A 20,467-nucleotide genomic window follows, 5' to 3' on the forward strand; every position below is an offset into this window, starting at 1 on the left:
TTGACCTATTTTTCTCTACTTACAGGATTGGCATTTTAGTGGACTGGATTATCCACTCATTTTCAATTAAGTTTCCATATGGCAAATTGAAGCTGACCCTATTACAATTAGAAAGCTATGTGGAAGGAAGGAGGCCATAAATAATGTGAGAGAAATTATATTTCGTATGTTATGTACTTAGACTTATTGAAAAAGAAAGGAAGAAACGGAGCGTTGTTGTAATACATTGGATAAAATAGGCAATCAGTTTATTATCTAAATAATTATAAACTCCTCTCCTACTGTAGGTCTTATTTGTTCCAGTTGCCTGGATAATTGATGTAATTTCCCTGTGTAGGCTGTGAAGACATTTTTTTTCAGTGCTAAATAAGTATTTTAATAATATTTAATTGTTATTAAGAGGTGACAAAGCAGAAAAAATAGGAACCTCAAAGGAGGTAAACCAACTTTTCAGCTGGGTTCTAAGACTAACATGGACAAGACATTTATCTTTCCTGGACTCGGTTTTCTTATCTCAAAAATGGGAATGATAACACCTACGTTTCTGGAGAGTCATCAGGATTGAAGGACACAAAATACATCTTAGCCCCTACAACTAATATGCCAATATTAATTTTTGCATCTGTGATGAAATAATTTCTCACACATTCCTTCCTAGATTTCTAGTCCTTTAAATTACTTGATTGAGATAACCTGGGAGATCCAGACCAGATGGTGACAGAGGAGGCTCCTGATTTTTTTCTTCTTATGGATGCACTGAGTACAGCCACACGAAGCAATTTCCTGTGAGAGAAATCCAGAAATGAGTTGAATGACTCCTACACACCAGATGACAAGCAACATCCACCTTAAAACAGGTAAGAAAGACGTAGACACACTCTCACCATAAACTTACCTCTGGCACAATGCCATGTGATCAGGAGGGAATCCCCAACTCCCAGCTTTCTACCTCAGGAGTAAAGGGTTTAGACCACAATTTCTTTTGTGCCCCAATGTGGACTACCATCCCAGGGACATGTGTCCAAATCATCTAGCTCTAAAAGAGAAGGGGGCTTGCATTCACAAATACCACAGGACTATAGCAAACAAAGAAGCACTTGTTAAAAGGCACATAAACACTTGCCACAGCTGTCCCCTCAGGGTTTAACGCAGAGAGAACAGGCAAAAACACCAGGCTCCCAGTCTTTCCCTGGAAGGGATTTGACTGCACACCTCACAAACTGCTGCCTGAGGGTACCAGATGGACCTAACAGACAATGTATAAAATAGTCCATCCAACAGCAGCAGAATACACATTCTTTGTAAGTGCACGTGGAACACTCTCTGGGATAGATCATATGTGGGGCCACGAAACAAGTCTTAGAAACTTAAGAAGAGTGAAATAATATCAAGCATCTTTTCTGACCACAATGGTATAAAACTAAAAAGCAATTACAAAAGGAAAATGGAAAATTCACAAACACGTGGAAACTAAACAACACAGTCCTGAGTAATCAATGACCAAGTAAGAAATCAAAAGAGAAATAAAAAATATCTTGGACAAATAAAAATGGATATACAATATTCCAAAACTTCTGGGGATGCAGCAAAGCAGTTCTAAGAGGGAAGTTTATAGTGATGTATGTATACATTAAGAAAAAAGACAAAACTGAAATAAACAACCTAACTTTATACCTCAAGGAATTGGAAAAAGAAGAAACTAAACCCAAAATTAGCAGAAGAAAATAAATGAAATGAAATAAATGAAATAGAGACTAGAGAGACAATGGGAAAAATTAATGAAAGAAAGAGCTTTTTTTAAAAAAAAAAAAAGATAAATGAAATTGGCAATCCTTTAGCTAGACTAAGCAAAAAAATGAGAGAAGACAAAAAATATCAAATGAAAGATGCAACATTGCAACTGATACTATAGAAATATTAAGATTCATGTGAAACTACTATGAAAATTATGTTAACAAAGTAGATAACCTTCATGAATTGGATAAATTTCTGGAAACACACAAGCTACAAAGACTAAATCATGAAGAAATAGAAAATCTGAACATAGCTGTCATCAAGGAGATTTAATCAATTATCTAAAACTTCCCAACAAAGAGAATTCCAGAACCAAATGTCTTCACTGGTGAATTCAACTAAACATTTAGATAAGAATTAATACAAATCCTTCTCAAACTCTTCCAAAAAAAAGAGAAGAGGAGGGAATACTTCCAAACTCATTTTACAAGTTCAGCATTACTCTGATACCTAACCAGGCAAGGACACTACAAGAAAACTACAGGCCAATGTCCATGATGAACATAGATACAAAATTGATGGACAAAATATTAGCAAACCAAATTCAACAATACATTCAAAGGAAAATACACCATGATCAAATGGGATTTGTTCCTGGCATGCAAGGATGGTTTAATATATGCAAATCATTAAATGTAACATACCACATGAACAAAATAAAGGATAAAAAAGTCATATGGTCATCTCAATAGATGCAGAAAAAGCATTTGATAAAATTTAACATTGTTTCATGATAAAAAAAAAACTTTGAACACAATGGTTATGGAAGGAATGTACCTTAACATAATAAAGGCCACATGTGACAAGCCCACAGCTAACATCATACTCAATGATGAAAAGCTAAAAGCTTTTCCTTTATGATCAGGAACAAGACAAGGATGCACACTGTCACCACTTTTATTCAGTATAATAATGGAAATCTTAGTCTGAGAAATTAGGAAAGAAAAAGAAATAAAAGGTACCCAAATCGGAGAGGTCTGTTTATTCTTTTATTTTTTATTTATTTTTAAATTTATTTTTTTAATTTTTTTTCAACATTTATTTATTTTTGGGACAGAGAGAGACAGAGCATGAACGGGGGAGGGGCAGAGAGAGAGGGAGACACAGAATCGGAAACAAGCTCCAGGCTCTGAGCCATCAGCCCAGAGCCTGACGCGAGGCTCGAACTCACGGACCGTGAGATCGTGACCTGGCTGAAGTCAGACACTTAACCGACTGCGCCACCCAGGCGCCCCTTTAAATTTTTTTACATTGATTTATTTTTGAGAAACAGAGTGAGACAAAGTGTGAGCGGGGGAGGGGCAGAGAGAGGAGACACAGAATCTGAAGCAGGCTCCAGGCTCTGAGCAAGCGGTCAGCACAGAGCCTGATGCGGGGCTCGAACTCACAAACTGTGAGATCATGACCTGAGCCGAAGTCGGACGCTCAACTGACTGAGCCACCCAGGCGCCCCCAGAGAGGTCTGTTTATTGATGACATGATATTATATATAGAAAACCCTAAGGAGTCCACTAAAACCTTTTAGAAGTAATAAATAAACTCAGGATACAAAATCAATATTTAAAAATCAAAGTCCTGTTTCTATACATTAACAACAAAGTATTTAGAAAAAGAAATTAAGAAAATTCTATTTACAATAGCATCAAAAAGAATAAAATACTTAGGAATAAATTTAAGAAGATCAAAGATTTGTACACTGAAAATACAAACCATTGATGAACGAAATTGAAGACACAAATAAATGAAAAGATATTCATGTTCATGGATTGGAAAATTAATATGATTTAATGTCCATACTACCTAAAATCACAAATTCAGTGCAATCCCTATCAAAATTCCAATGTTATTTTTCACAGATAGGAAAATGAATCCTAAAATTCATGTAGAATCGTAAAAGACCCCAAATAACCAAGACAATGTGGAGAAAGAAGAACAAAGCTATAGGTAGCACACTTCCTTCTTTCAATTTATATTACCAAACTGTAGGAAGCAAAATAGTATGGAATTGGCATAAAAACAGACACTTAGATCAATGGAATGGAATAGAGAACCCAGAGGTAAACCAATGCCTACATGGTCAATTAATTTTCGACAAGGCTCCAAAAAATATACAATGGAGAAAAGATAGTTTCTTCAATACATAATGCTGCCAAAACTGGATATCCACATGTAAAACAATGAAATTGTACCCATTTTTAGACCATAAACAAAAATTAACTCAGATTAAAGATGTGAACATAGACTTGAAACCATGAAAGTCCTAGAAGAAAAGTAGAAACTAGCCTCCTTGACACCAGTCTTGGCAATGATTTTTTCTTGATTTGACACCAAAAGTATAGGCAACAAAAGCAAAAGTAGACAGGTGGGACTATATCAAACTAAAAGCTTCTCTACAGCAAAGGAAACCATCAACAAAATGAAAAGGCAACCTATGGAATGAGAGAAAATATTTGCAAATCATGCATTTGATAAGGGATAAATATCTAAAATATATAAGGAACTTCTATAACTCAACACCAAAAAAACAAACAAACAATAAAACAAAAAACAAAAAACCCCCAAAACAACCCAATGGAAAATGGACAAAGGACCTGAATAGAAAATTTTCCAAAGAAGGCATATAAATGACCAATAGAAAATGGGTTCAACACCAGTAGTCATCAGGGAAATGAGAATCAAAACTGCAAGAAGTTATCACCGGAGATTCATTAGGATGTCTATTATCAAAAGTACAAGAGATAACAAATGCTGCAAGAATGTGGAGAAAAGGAAAACTGGCACACTGTTGGTAGGAATGTAAAGTGGTACAGCCATTGTGGAGAACAGTATGGAGTTTTCTCAAGAAATTAAGGATACAATTACTGTCTGATCCAGCAATGCTGTGTCTGGGTATATCCAAAAAACCAAAATCATTATCTTGAAGAGATATCTATTTTCCAGTGTGCACTGCATCATTATTCATAATAAATAGTATGAAAATCTATGTGTTGATCAATGGATGAATGAATAAAAAAATGTGGTGCATATTATAGAACAGAATATTATTTAGCCTTAAAAAAGAAGGAAATCTTGCCATTTGCAACAAGATGGATGAACCTCGGGGCACTACACTAAGTGAAATTAAGCCATGCAGAGAAAAACAAATACTGCATGGTATCACTTATATGTGAAATCTTTAAAAAAAAAAAAAAAAGGTGAGCTCCTAGAAACAGAGTAGAATGGTGGTTGCCAGGGGCTGGAGGATGGGAGAAATAGAAAGAGGTTGTTACAAGGGTACAAAATGTCTATTAAAAGCTAAATAAGAGCTGAGTATCTCCTGTATAACATGGTAACTACAGTTGATAACACAGTATTGTATAATTGAAATTTGCTGAGCGAATAGAACTTACGAGTTTTTACCACCACCACCAACCAAAAGGTAAAAACAATAAAAAATAAAGTGTCTGAACAGTATCTTAAAAAGACCAAGAGCGGATAGCAGGGTATTTCCTAAGGGTAATGCCTAGAATACTATTCAGTGTCAGCTGAATAGATAACTCCTCACCCTCCCCAGCCTGTGGCAGGATCTGACCAAAATTATACTGCTCTCAACTTCATCTGATCCTTTAGTAAATTAGGGGAATAGCCCCAGGGAAAAAGTTTTCTCTTTTCCCCAAATATCGCCTTCGCCAGCAAGTTACAGAAAATTCATTTTCCCACCATTTTGTGAAATGCTTTGTAACCCACTATAAATGTGAAGTGGAGAGGCAATACAGTATATTGATACAGGTGTCCTGGGGCGACAGGAGTCAGCAAGTGACCAGATCACACTGATAATTAGCCTGTAATCACAGGTTTCATTGTCTGTGATCAGGCTCTCTTGCTTCTCTGTGTGAGACGCATGAATTTATAGTCATACAAAAACCCCTTCAGATCTCACAGTGTCACAACACAAGAAATAAGAGACTGTTACAAATATTTTCAAATGCAGACAATCTCTTAACAAACAAAGAAAAAGAACACTTACCTGGCTTTCTATTTCATTGGCTGAATTTTTACAAGTAGAATTTTGCTAGTAGCTTTGTTAGAAAATTTGGGAGGGTTCTGGGTTTTAACTTCTCTGGGCTAGGTTTCAGGTATTTCCTTGAATTAAACAATTAAGAGTATTCTTCTTTTCAGTGAACAGCATATAACTGTGCCGCTTACTAATTTACTGCCTCTCAGCTTCAAATTCACTCTTTGGATTTAATCTGTTAGCTAGTGCAGCTGTAGGTAACTCTGAGATCTTATTGGTTGGTGGACAGAAAGTCAAATTCCATGGTGGTCTACAGTTTAAGAGATAGAGATTCCAGAGCTTCTCTGTCATGTTAGGGAAGAGAGAATCCGAAGGCTTTGGAGAGAATCCAAATGGTAGAGTGGATTTGTCATGTGTGATATGGACACCCATCCCCCAACTATGACCCATAAGAACGCCCAGAAGGACCTTCCATCACTAAAACATTTAGAAATGCATTTAGAAACACCTGGATCCTTGGAAAGTCCTATGACTACTCTCTTGTAGAATCATATAGGAAAACATATATAGGAAAATAAGACTCTTTGAAAATAATTGACATTCTCTAATCATTATCATAGACCAAATTTAAGTCAGTGTAGGACTAGATTTAAATTAATAAAGATGCTTAAACAAACGTTGAGTAGATTTTACCACTAATTTCTGTTTTAACAGTTGCTACTTAGCTTGACTTAGACTTCATTGGTCTCAAGCAAACTTTGACTATTTAGAATCTTTACAGCTATGGGGGATTCCATAAAACCAACCAACTAACTTTAGAACTCCTTGTCTGTGTTTACTTCCTGATAAACAGGTAAAGCAAAGTTTCACAGCTTGTAGTGGGATGCAGATCAGCTGCTGGTATTGTGAAGTTTAGTTGGCTTCCTCAAGTCAGTGCATAGTTACTAAGCCACAGAGGCGGCCTGCCTAGGCTGGAATCACAAGACTGGCTCACATAGATAGGGTTATTTCATAGTCTTGGATCCTAGAGAAAGTTGCTTAACCTCACAACCCTTCAGTTTCCTTATCAGTGAAGAAATGGGAAAATAATAGTAATTATCTCAGAGTTGATGAGAATAATAAATGGAGTATTACAGATAAAGCAGTTAAAACAGTACCTGGCATATATTAAGTGCCCAGTAAATGTCACTTATGTTATTTTCTCATTAATTCTTAGCTGTTTTTTTTTAACACTGGTAAACCTTTAATTTTTTTTTAATGTTTATTTATTTTTGAGAGAGACAGAGACAGAATGTGAGTGGGTTGGGGCAGAGAGAGAGGGAGGCACAGAATCCAAAGCAGGCTCCAGGCTCTGAGCTGTCAGCACAGAGCCTGACGTGGGCGGGGCTCGAACCCATGAGCTGTGAGATCATGACCTGAGCTGAAGTCAGACACTCAACCGCCTGAGCCACCCAGGTGCCCCAACACTGGTAAACCTTTAAATCACTCCCCACCCCCATCACTCCCTATTCCAGAAGCTTTTCTTTATGCTTATAGAAATAGAAACATTGGAGACCTCTGCTTATTCCCCACCATCTTCAGCTCCTTCTTGTGTATTCTGGAAGGATGCGATCACTAAAACACTTGAAGAAATTAATTTCTAATCAGAAAAAATTATACTGGCAGTGCTAATATCTGATAGCTAATAACTGATATCTAATATCTGATATCAGATATCTAATATCTGATAGCTAATATCTGATAGCTAATAACTGATAGCTAATATCAGTTTAGCTAACTCAATTACCACTGAATAATTGCTTTGTTAAATACTGAGTTTTGCATCAAAGCTTGTGCCAGCCCTCCAACCACTACTCACACACATGAACACATTATTATCAATTTCAATATAATGAAATATGTACCTTAAAAACTAAGTTAATGGTAGCTGCCTCATAGAATATCAGCTACTGCTTGAGGGGGAGATCATGGAATGGACACAGCCTAGAGGAAGGGCATGTAAGGAAATAGGTAGATAAGGGGAGACCAAAAAGGGCTGAAAGACTAAAAATTTGGTCTACTTCTTAATCTCTGTCCAGTCACCCATGCAAGCTTTCCTTGGAAAAAGTAAGTACACAAGGAAGAAATATTATCAAAGCTGAAAAACCTGTGTGTTTCTTATTTACACTGCAAGCTTTTATGGGAAACAGGCATTGTAGTCATGGACAAAGTACATCCAAGGAGGATACTTAATAGAAAACATCCATCCTCAAGTCAGAGCATTTTATGCTCCAACCTAGTGCTGTCCACTAGAACTTTCTAGTAATGATAGAAATTTCTGTCATCTTCATTGTCCTATTTGGTAGCACTCGCCATGTGTGGCTATTAAGCGTTTGAAATATGGCTAACACAATTGAAAAACCAGTTTTAATTATACTTAATTGTAATTAATTAAAATTTAAATATGAATAACCACACGTGATTAGTACCTACTATATAGCATGGCACAGTTCTAAATCCTGAAGGTAAATTGAAGGAAAAGGGAAATCTCTTTACAAAGTTTTCAAAAGCTGTGAAAGTGTTATGGTGTGTTGCATGTTGTTTGTCTCTCACAAACCCATTCTGCCTCCTCCCTGTGGCACAGCAGTCTGTGGTTGGGGTAGAATTGCCCTCACCCAAGTGTCTTCTGCTTTCTGCAGACAATCCATGCCAAAACCAATTAGCACATGGCATCCCAGTCATGAGGACTGGCTCAGAGATGGTCTTATGGGCGCAAGCTCAATGATTACAGGACTCCACTCTCCCTCTCCTCCTTCTGAATTAGAAACAAGAAACATGAGGCTCTGTTAATACAGGCAGCCATCTTGCAGTTGAGGAGGAAGCCAGCCTTAAAGCTCAGCTGACAGAGTAAGGAAAAGCAGCAAGAATTACAGAAAAATAGAGGGGACACTTGAGTGGCTCAGTTGGTTAAGCATCCAACTCTTCATCTCGTCTAGATGATCGATCTCCCGGTTTGTGATGTGGAGCCGTGCAGTTAGAATGGGAATTCTCTCTCTATCTTCTCTCCCTCTCTCCTAAAAATAAATAAACTTAAAAAATATTACAGGAAAAGAGAGGCATGTTCCGATCATCGTGAAGCTCCTTCCCACTGCTTTTAGCATTTCCAACAGTGTGCTATCATCAAATTTCCTTCTCTCATAGCTCCAGTGCTACCCTGTCCCTCACCCCATCCCTCATTCAACCAAGAATGTTCCTTATGTGAAGATAAAATGGATTTCCCTTTTTCTAACGATACACATTGTTCAAAATCATGCTGAATTTCAGATTCATATTGGCGTTATACTTTCCTTGTATAGTATTTTCCTCCCTTGGAGTTTCTGATTGCTTTGCTTTATTTCTCAGGAGAGGATACATATACCTTTCTCATCATATCCCTAATAACCTCATTTCTTATTCATTTTGTATTTTCTTAAAATCCTTTCCTTTTTCTTGAATATATTTTAGTTGGAGCCTACCAACTTATTCATCTAATATCATGGTCAACTTGCCAAATATTTAAATCACTGAATAGTTAGTTGATTTTTGTTCTGTTCCCTTTATGAAAGCTTAATATTTGCTTTTTTATTTTTATTTTTTGCTGCCACCACCCTGCCCCTGGTTTCACTCTGTAAAGGAACAAATAAATGGGCTTCCCATTAACACTGTTTATTGGCTTCTCTATTTGTTTGAACTCACATCCTGTCCTTGCCCCTATGGTGGCTGCCAAGACAAAGTATTTCAGACCAAGGCAGGAGGAAAGGAAGAGCGTAAGTCAGCAAAACACCCTAGGGGACGGCATTTAAAGGAAAGCTCACCCAGTCAAATAGAGGGTCAGTGGTTGGAGCAAAATAAAAGCTTCAGAAGAGGAAATCCTAACATTTGTGGCAACACAAATGGGCTAGGAAGATATTATGCTAAGTGAAATAAGCCAGTCACAGAAGGACAAATACTGCCTGATTTCACTATAGGAGATACCTAAAATAGTCAAGCTTACAGAAGCAAAGAATAGAATGGTGGTTTCCAGGGGATGAGGAGAGGGGGAAATGGGGCATTGTTGTTCAATGGATATAAAGTTACAGCTATACCAGATGAATAAGTTCTAGAGATCTGCTGTGTAACATTGTGCCTGTAGTTGACAGTATGGTGTTGTGAGCTTAAAAACTTAAGAGAGTAGATCTCATGCTAAGTGCTCTTACCACACACACAGGCACATGCACACAAACACAGTCACAAAGCAAGGGGACACAGGGAATCTTTTGGAGTTTGATGGATATGTTTATTACCTTTTTTGTGGTAAGGGCATCATGGATATATGCATCAAAATGTGTGTGTTAAATATGTGCAACTTTTTGCATAGTAAGTATACCTCAAAAAAGTTGAAAAAAGCATTAAAAATGAAAGCTTAAGAAAAAATCCTAACTGTTCAGCAAATCAACCCTTTGCTGATTTTGTCTATTTCTACTTCCATCTGGACTGATTATCCCCAGGCCACCTTCTAGGGCTTTCTCTTCTTGGAACTCATGGGTTATCTCATATGCTTCTTTTTTTAAAAAAATTAGTTACTTAGGGGCGCCTGGGTGGCGCAGTCGGTTAAGCGTCCAACTTCAGCCAGGTCACGATCTCGCGGTCTGTGAGTTCGAGCCCCGCGTCAGGCTCTGTGCTGATGGCTCAGAGCCTGGAGCCTGTTTCCGATTCTGTGTCTCCCTCTCTCTCTGCCTCTCCCCCGTTCATGCTCTGCCTGCCTCTGTCCCAAAAATAAATAAACATTGGAAAAAAAAATTAAAAAAAAATTAGTTACTTAAATTCAAGTTACTTAACAATGTAGTATTGGTTTCAGGAGTGGAACCCAGTGATTCATCACTTACATATAACACGCAGTGCTCATTACAACAAGTGCTGTCCTTAATGCCCATCACCCATTTAGCCCATCTACCCACCCACCTCCTCTCTATCAACCCCCAGTTTGTTCTCTGTGTTTAAGAGTCTCTTCTGGCTTACCTCCCTTCTGTTATCTTATTTTTCCTTCCCTTCCTCTATGTTCATCTGTTTTGTTTCTTAAATTCCAGAGATGAGTGAAATCATATGATATTTGTCTTTCTCTGACTGAATTCACTTAGGATAATATACTCTAGTTCCATCCACATTGTTGCAGATGGCAAGATTTCATTCTTTTTGATCAAAGAGTAGTATTCCATTGTGTGTGTGTGTGTGTGTGTGTGTGTGTGTGTGTGTGTGTGTGTGCTGAGAGCTTTACCCTTGATATCCGGAACACAACAGGAATGTCTACTCTCACCACTGTTGTTCAACATAGTACTGGAAGTCCTAGCCTCAGCAATCAGACAACAAAAAGAAATAAAAGGCATACAAATTGGCAAAGAAAAAATTAAACTTTCACTCTTTGTAGATGAGTGCCTGCACACACACACACACGCACACACACACATACACCACATCTTCTTTATCCATTTGACAGTTGATGGACATTTGGGGTCTTCCCATAATTTGGCTATTGTTGATAGCACTGCTATAAACATTGGGGTGCGTGTCCCCCTTTGAATCAGCATTTTTGTGTTGTTTGGATAAATACCTAGTAGTGCAATTTCTGGGTCATAGGGTAATTCTATTTTTACCTTTTTGAGGGGCCTCCATACTTTTCCCAGAGTGACTGCATCAGTTTGTATCCCCACCAACGTGCAAAAGGGTTCCGCTTCCTCTGCATCCTTACTAATATCTGTTGTTTCCTGAGTTGTTAATTTTAGCCGTTCTGACAGGTGTGAGGTGGTATCTCATTGTGGTTTTGATTTGTGTTTACCTGATGATGAGTGATATTGAGCATTTTTTCATGTTTCTGTTAGCCATCTGGATGTCTTCTTTGGAAAGTGTCTGTTCATGTCTTTTGCCCATTTCTTCCCTGGATTATTTGTTTTTTGGGTGTTGAGTTTGATAAGTTCTTTATAGATTTTGGATACTAACCCTTTATGAGATACATCATTTGCAAATATCTTCTCTCATCCCACCAATTGCCTTTTAGTTTTGCTGATTGTTTCCTTCACTGTACAGAAGCTTTTTATCTTGATGAGGTCCCAATAGTTTATTTTTGCTTTTGTTTCCCTTGCCTCCAGAGACATGTTGAGTAAGAAGTTCCTGCAGCTGATGTCATAGAGGTTGTTGCCTGTTTTCTCCTGAAAGATTTGATGGTTCCTGTCTCATATTTATGTATTCCATCATTTTAAATTTATTTTTGTGTATGGTATAACAAAGTGGTCCAGGTTCGTTCTTCATGTCATTGTCCAGTTTTCCCAACACCATTTGCTGAAGAGACTGTCTTCTTTCCATTGGATATTCTTTCCTGCTTTATCAAAGATTAGTTGGCCATATGTTTGTGGGTCCATTTCTGGGTTCTCTATTCTATTCATTGATATATGTGTCTCTTCTTATGCTAGTAGCATACTGTCTTGATGATTATAACTTTGTAATACAGCTTGAAGTCCAGAATTGTGAGGCCTCCAGCTTTGGTTTTCTTTTTCAACATTACCTTGGCTATCCGGGGTCTTTTGTGATTCCATGCAAATTTTGGGCTTGTTTGTTCAAGCTCTGTGAGGAGTGCTGGTGTTATTTAGATAGGGATTGCATTGAATGTGTAGATTACTTTGGGTATATAGCCATTTTAACAATACTGGTTCTTCTGATCCATGAACATGGAAAGTTTTTCCATTTCTTTGTGTCTTCTTAAATTTCTTTCATAAGCTTTCTATAGTTTTCAGCATACAGATCTTTTACCTCTTGGGTTAGGTTTATTCCTAGGTATTTTATGGTTTTGGTGCAGTTGTAAATGGGATCGATTCCTTGAGGTCTCTTTCTGCTGCTTGATTATTGGTATATAGAAATGCAGCCAGTTTCTGTACATTGACTTTATATCCCTTGACTTTGCTGAATTCATGTATCAGTTCTAGCCGTTTTTTGGTGGTCTCTTGGGTTTTCCATGTAGAGTATCATGTCATCTACAAAGAGTGAAATTTTAATTTTTTCTTTGCCAATTTGTATGCCTTTTATTTCTTTTTGTTGTCTGATTGCTGAGATTAGGACTTCTAGTACTATGTTGAACAATAGTGGTGAGAGTGGACATTCCTGTTGTGTTCCTGATCCCAGGGGAAAAGCTCTCAGTTTTCCCCCATTGGGGATGATATTAGCTATGGGTCTTTCATATATGGCCTTTATGATGTTGAGGAATATTCCTTCTGTCCCGACTTAATTGAGGGTTTTTATCAAGAAAATATGCTGTATTTTGTCAAATGTCTTATTTGCTTCTTGATCCCATTTTCTCCTTTTGGTGTTCATACTCAGGGGCCTGGAGTTCAACAACTCAGTGTCCTCCTCAAAAACAGTTCCAGAGAAGTAACATTTTAAGATATTGTCTTACTGAAAAGAACTGCATTTTGCCTTCACAATCAACTTAAAAATTGGCAGGTTTAGAATTATAGCTTCTAAATCCATTTTATTTTCAAAGTTTGAGGGGCTGCCTTTTAACCTTTTCATTCTGATGAAAAATCTGATGCCAATCTGATTCACATTTCTAGAGGTTCCATCCTCCAAAATTCCTTCAGTTTCTCATCTGCCAATGTCTCCATTCTGGCTCCTGTTGCTCTTAGGAGCTTCTGTTTCAGATTTAAGGGAAAGAGAGAGGATAATGCATGTGCTCAGCCCACATTTTAAAAAATTAGCTTCTCCTGATTTACCTTCATTTAGTCAACTCTTTGGTTTACATAGTGTATAATCGTGTACAAATATCTGAGTTAAACAATAGATTCTGTGACATTGGAGGAATATTAGGTGGCTTTGGATCAATTTTAAATTAGATTGTCTTGAGAGAAAAATTGAAGCAAAAGGGAACTGAGTAATGAAAGAAGATGATCCTCTGCACCAGGAAAGGCACTAAGGACAAGTAAGTTGATGCGAAGTGAAGCCAAGCAGTCATCTTGTAGGGTTCCTGTTTTTATCTGTATTTACATTGGTCCCCAGCTGAGTGATAATTGCATTGGTCCATGAGGGAAACAGAAAGAGGAATAAGGAAGAAGTGGAGTTTTGACTGTAAGTTATTTCTTGTTTCATAAATTGCTCCATCCAGATAATTTGCTTGATTTGAACTCCCACCAAATGAATTGCAGCCAAATGAATTCCCACCAAATGAATTGCAGCAAAAGTAAACTGAGAAACAAAAATCCTGAGTTTACAAAAAAGCACCTGTTCAGCAATGATTTGTGAACTCTCTCTCAGCCAGTCCAGACCTAGCGTCTCTGCATTTTTTAAAATTTTCCACTTCAAAATAAAAAGGGTATAGTATTCCCTAATGTAACATTATATCCTGAGTTCTAGAAACACTTCTCTTCTGTTTTCCAGTAAAGGCCCATTTACATTGATTAATTAAAAGAGAGACATTTTCTTTTGGCAATGGAAACACTGGATTGCCCTCTTATTTAGTGCCTTATTAATAAGAAATACTAGGCATGAGATAAACATTAGCAGAACAACATTTCAGCACTAGGCCAAGGCTTTTGGCCTCATGCCTTCAAGTTGCTGGCCTTCTAACTGTCTGGGTCTCCTTCTGTGGCTGAGGGGGACTTCTGAGATTCTGGTGGGATCAGTAGCAAGGAGAAGACTTCTTCATAGTTGGTCAATTAGAAGATTGGCAAGAGGATCTGGTAGGAAGAAAATGAGCACCTGAAATTACATTGGGATGGTTAGGTAAGAAATGAACCATCAGCTAGAAAGTTGTATGAGACAAAAATAAGTAAAGTGAGAAAGGAGAAATGAAACCTGAAAAAGATTTTGTAGCATATGAAAAAAACAAAATCAACTACCAACTCCCACAGCTTCCAAAGTATAACAGCCCTGAGAACCATTGTTAGGATGGAAGAGATGGTTGAAGTCTCTTCTCAAAGAAATCAAAGAGGCGGTGACCTTTCAACAAGAACTGGGCAGACCAGAAAGAAACACAAATATCTGGGCCATAGCCATAATGACTGCACCAGAATCTAGCTGGAAACAGTAAAGCATAGAATGAACACAACAGAAAAAGAAACTATTTATGAGCTCAGAGGCCAGGAACAGCAGTGTGTTGTTGGAGCTGGAGCCTCTTCTCACCCCTGGGTCATTGCTATTGTTTACAGCAGAAGGAACACGGTTTTTGTTTTGCTAGTTCTGACTGGGGTCATATGCGGAGCACAAACATACATATTCAAAAGGTACAACTGCCTTGCCTTGAAAGTAGCCTGTTTTCCTTCCAGATTTTTTTTTTTTGTGTGTGGAAATAACACCATAACTACATTAAGTAATTTTAATCACCATATTAAAAAGAAACTTGGATTTTATACTTGATACTATTAAATATCACCCCATGTCAACACAGTTTTACTTAGTAAAAAAATAATTAAAAATAATTAAAATACTCAATGTAGACCATCCACATAAATCATGGTTTACTGAGACACTAAGGAATTTATTTTGTCACTTACAAGTATCTTTAGAGAGAGCTTATAACCTGAGTCTTTTAACTGATATGTTAAAATACAGTGTAACAATTTGCATATAAGTTATACTCTTAAATATATGAAAAACATGTAGAATAATGTACCAAATGTTATTGAAAAAATAGATGGTTTTAAGTTTTTAAAGCTTTTCTTCTCAAATTTCCTGTGGTGAGCTTTTAATACTTTTATAGTTAAAAAAAAGGTCTTCATTTTACCTATAACCCTGGGATTCTAGCACAAATTACACTGGTTTTATTTTGCCTATTTCTTTTCAGAAGAGCATGTAGTTCTTACTCACTGACTCTGTCTCATCTGATGTTCTTAGGCCTTAGAAGGCAGATAACTCAGTAGGTAAGACTCATTCATTCCGAGTGCCAGCTTTGAGTTCTAATGGCCTGGTTAGTTTTATACCATGCCACAGACACAGAATTCATCCTGAATTCTGACCAGATATTCCAAACAAGGGAAGAAAGCAAAAATGTGTGCGGGTCCAGGTAAGTCTTTCCCATTTTGTCAGCATCTTCATTTTTGTACATGGTGAAAGTTTTATAAGCACAACGCCAGCGTTGACACTATGCAGAACCACCTTGAGAAACTAACTGGAGGTTTGCTTTGATCCTTTATATGAAATATGATAATTTAAAGGCAACAGGATGACATTTAGCACTGATAACATAGAAGGGAAAATTTATCTCATGGGGTCATGAATCTTCTGAAAGGATTAATTTACCTTTTTTTCTTCTTCTTCTTTCTACAAAACCAGGATAAGTAAAAAGAATATTAAGGAAAATAAATTGGGGGAGATTTTCTTTCTTGGAGTTGTTTTTGTTTCATAATCAACAAAAAAACTCCCCTTTCCAGATATTTGTGGGAATGTTAGTAGGACCAAAAAGTAGGTCACAGATACTCTGACTGCACCCAGTTACCACAGATGGAATCATGCTGCTCAAGTCAGAGTCATAGGACTGAGAAACACCTTAAAAATGATAATCTGAAATTCCACTCCCTAATTCCCATCTAGGGAAAGACGGAGCATCCTATCCTGCTGCTGTTAACCTTCCCCAGTCTGGGAAATCAATGGGGAGCACCATCATTTACCCAAGATTGTGGCTTTTTGGTTGATGCCATGAAAAACAAAAGCTCCAAACCCTTTTTGTTTTTCTTCATGAACCACAGTGTTAGTCTCTTCCTTGGACCATGATGGGATAGAAAGATGTAAGATGGGGATGGCAATATGTACTTTATAGGATTTTTGTAAGATTTGAGGATGAAGTATCTCTAAGTTATTTGAGGTCTTGTACTTTTAGACTTAAAAACAAGTGCCATGCTTCCATCACTTGTTGTATTTGAAGGGCAAAGTTCTTGGGAACTCCTTGGAGTGCTGCTATCCTATATGAGTTCTGTGTCTGGGGTTGGGTTTTTTTTTTTCTGAATCCCACTAATTTATCATGTCTGATGTCTGTCTTCTATACTGATTCCATTCTGACTTGTAGAACTTAAGCCCTTCAGCTCATGGGTTGGGAAGATGAGGGAGCTTTACATATCTGTATAGCTCGTTAACTCTCTGGCTCCATATCTCCTTATATCACCCTCTCACTCCATTCTTCTGAGCTTCTCAAACTTGGATCTTCTGGGAAGATACTTTGTCTTAGCTTATTATCCTTCCTTCCACTTGAATGTAAGCCTGTCAAACTTACTCAACATTCACTAAGCCAGCCTGTGTTTTGCAACTCTAGAAGAGACTATGAAATGTCAATCTTTCCATGTCCTCTCCTTTACCAATCTCTGAAAGAAGAAAGCAAGAGTAGATAGATTCACCCACCTTCCCATAATATGAATTAAGCTACTTATCTGAGAAGACAGAAATGGTAAACCTTGATATGAGTTTTTAATAATAATAATAATAATAATAATAATAATAATAATAATAGCCTATTGGCTACTTTAGACCAATAAAACCCCTGGAAGCCCTTGGAGGATCCCATGGTCTATGGGAAGTGCTCAGTAAATGGCATTTATGATGATTATTTCTCTTCACCGCACTCCATAATCACCCTTCTGTGGTTGGTGCTTAACATTGCTACCAAATTTCTCTTCTTAAATTTTTACTTAAAATCACCTTCTGCTACACGGAACTTTCTAATTTATTATATTTTATGGTCAATAAAAAAATAGATGTTGCAGCATGAATGAATCCTTTTGTATTCCAACCTGTACATTTTGTACATTTTGTACATTTTGCCAATCTGCCCAGATACACGAGTAGTTGATGGCAGTTTGAATGAGAGATTTGGGCTGTTAGTTGACCCTATTTGGATCTGCTGATCAAGGAGTAAGACACAGAGGGTATTTTGAACCAAAACTCATGAGTCCTATGATTTCTGTTAACAAGAGATTATCATATATCAAGGCTTATCCTGTTATCTAGTCTAACTGCCATTTACAAATAAATTAGGTTATTTGGTAAAATCTATGAAAACCTCCCATTTTGCCAGGATCATGTGCTTTTGCACATAAATTAATTATACAGGAAAGCTTTAAGATTTGATGCCTACAAAGTTTCAGTCAACTTTGTTTTGGGAAGGGAAAGATGAGTGAAATATTGAAATTAAAAAAAGAAAACCATTCAGCTTAGGTAGAGGACAAGAGACGGTTTAATGAGAGGACAGGCCAGCTGGTTTGTGACTTCAGCTTCAGACTTCAGGTCACAGACTTTAAGAAGGAATCTAAGGTGTAGGCTATATATAGCACCTTTCTTCACTGTAAGCAAGCACTAGTGGCTTGGAAAACTTTGCCTGGAATTTCTGCATCCTAGATAGGGAGCATGCAAGTACACTCATAGCCACTTCTGTGCACTTGGAGATCCCTGGGGCCAACTCTCCTTGTTTCTCTGGTTGTTTTCTGTCAAATGGTGTTCACAAGTCTTGTTGCCTGGCCACACAGCTCAATCAGTTTACTTTCCATTCCTTGATGACTGCAAGTAGAGGCTCATGGGATCCAATTATTACTGTTTCTTCTACCCTGATAGAGTCGTTAGACCTATGAGCTGTGGGAAACCTCCACAGGATTCTTGGGGAATGTTTGAATTCAAAGACTAGTATTCAGTTTCCCATCCAGGAATAAGGTAAAAGGACATTACCAGAAGAGAAAGGCTTGAACTGCCTATTAAAGTGTCAGAGCCCCTAGTATTGGTGAAGAGAGAGATTGTACTCCAGATTTTCATACTAGTATTTTTCTACTTAAGCCAATCATTTCCTTGCTTATTTACTCTAGGGCTAATCCCTTTTCAAATAGTTCGGGTGACTTGTTTTTAAACTTTGAGAGTAGGATGTTACATCCTTTTCTTTTTTCTTTTTGATATACAAGTTTATGAAAAAATGAACATGCTACTGAATTGTAGCTTATTAGTTTCTGCATGAAGGAGCAGTTGGTGCTTGTCCAATTAAAACATCTGCTGTAGTCTCAGAAGCCCTTCCTCTATCGAAGGATGACTTGGAGCTTGCTAACTGGTCATTCCTAATTTATTAGACCACACTTATTCTAAGGCTAGACTTGGGGATGTAAGGAACTGACTATAGTTAAAGTAAGGGTCATGCCAAGCATGAATGCCTTTATGTAAATTAGGAGCTGAGATACTGATTTACTTTATTATTTTTAGGTAAGTTTCCATAATTTAAGTTGGCTAACTGGTTCTGTGAGCTTTATGCAGGTTTCTGGAACTTGAATTAATTCCTTGGGGTTGCAAGTGGGAATTTGATGATACCCAGTAAAACAATGACAAAATTGTCCAATCAAGGACTTCTTGAGGCTTTCACTGATGATTTTAATGCTTTTTCAGTAAGAAAGGCCCTGCCAGTTAGCCACCTAATTAAGCAAAATGACTTGTCTGATAAATTCAATCCTCTTAATGACGACCAGATGCCCACCAAAGCCACTTGAGATTTTATGAGTAATGATTATTAAAAACTCTTATTAACTATTTCACACTAGGATTTTTACTTCCCTGAGATAACTAAGATTACATTTTAAAATAAAAGGAAAAAATAGAAAAAAATAATCTTTAAAAAAAATATGGAGTTGCATGATATAGGAGATAAAAACAGAAAAATAGCCCAAAACGCAATGAGCATTGTGTATATTTTTTCTTGGGAGGGGGTTGTATGTGTTGTCGCTTAGATGCGACAAAAAGTAGTATCTCCAAGTATTCATATTCCCTGTTAGGAGGTATTATTTCAACGCATAAGACTCCTTCTAATAGACTTGCCACTTAATTGGTGCCTCAGCTTCCTAGTGTACAATGGGGTAATAATTCTTACGTTATCTGTGGACATTTTGCAGAAGGGGAAACACTCTGAGTTCTGTAGCGTATTAGGATTTCATGGAAATAATGCAGGACTATAAAAAGATTTTCTCAGTGTATCATGGTTTCCTGTGGCATGAATGACTTACATGATCAAATGGATAGTTTTGTATTATGCTTAGTCTGAATGCCCATCCATAAACCTGATACGAGCTCTTTGCTGAGCAAACCTAAAGAGTCGTATATCCACTTATATATTCACTTACCCAATTATATTCAAGTGTACTAGCCATGCAATTTTTATTCTTTCTTAGGGTGGGGGAAGAAAACTTCAGTTACTGTGACATGTCATAACATGTAAAGCTCCGTATTCAAAGGCTCACTGTGGTGGGGGACACACTGTGTCTCTTCCCCAAGTGATCACCCCCCTTCCTTCACAGTCAGTGTAGCGCAGGCGGTGGTGTCCACCATGTGTATTCTTTATCTGCCTGCTTCTGCCTGTCTGTCTCTGTGTCTTTAAAATAGGGCTGGATATTTTTATGCAGAATGACTATTTTCTTATTTTCTAGATTTTGAGAGAGCACTAGTTCCCTAATATGCCTCCATTGGTCCAGGAGAATAGACAAATCATGTTAGTTTTTCTGAGAAAAGCTGTATTACCCCAGGCTAGCCTGGATGAAGACTGGTTCTCAGTAAAACATTATTTGTAGAAGTATAGTCAACAGTGTTGCTGCATCATTTTCCCCAGCTCTGTGCCCCCATTTCCCTCTTCTCCAGGCTCTACTGCTAATGACTGGCACCTGTGACTTCCAGTGGTGGGCACTGAATTCAAAC

At 37.5% G+C, this 20,467-nt stretch overlaps 1 long non-coding RNA gene across 1 annotated transcript in view; it reads left to right on the forward strand.

Annotated features, from left to right (window-relative positions):
- Positions 1-699: 699 nt before the first annotated feature.
- The window catches only part of LOC125149825 (uncharacterized), a 59,406-nt gene continuing 39,638 nt past the window's right edge, over positions 700-20,467 (forward strand). The window contains exon 1 of the long non-coding RNA XR_007146079.1: positions 700-857. This is a non-coding gene — a long non-coding RNA (uncharacterized LOC125149825). The remainder of the gene's footprint in view (positions 858-20,467) is intronic.

Source organism: Prionailurus viverrinus, chromosome D4, assembly GCF_022837055.1.
Source record: "Prionailurus viverrinus isolate Anna chromosome D4, UM_Priviv_1.0, whole genome shotgun sequence".
In the NCBI taxonomy this organism is placed as follows: domain Eukaryota; kingdom Metazoa; phylum Chordata; class Mammalia; order Carnivora; family Felidae; genus Prionailurus; species Prionailurus viverrinus.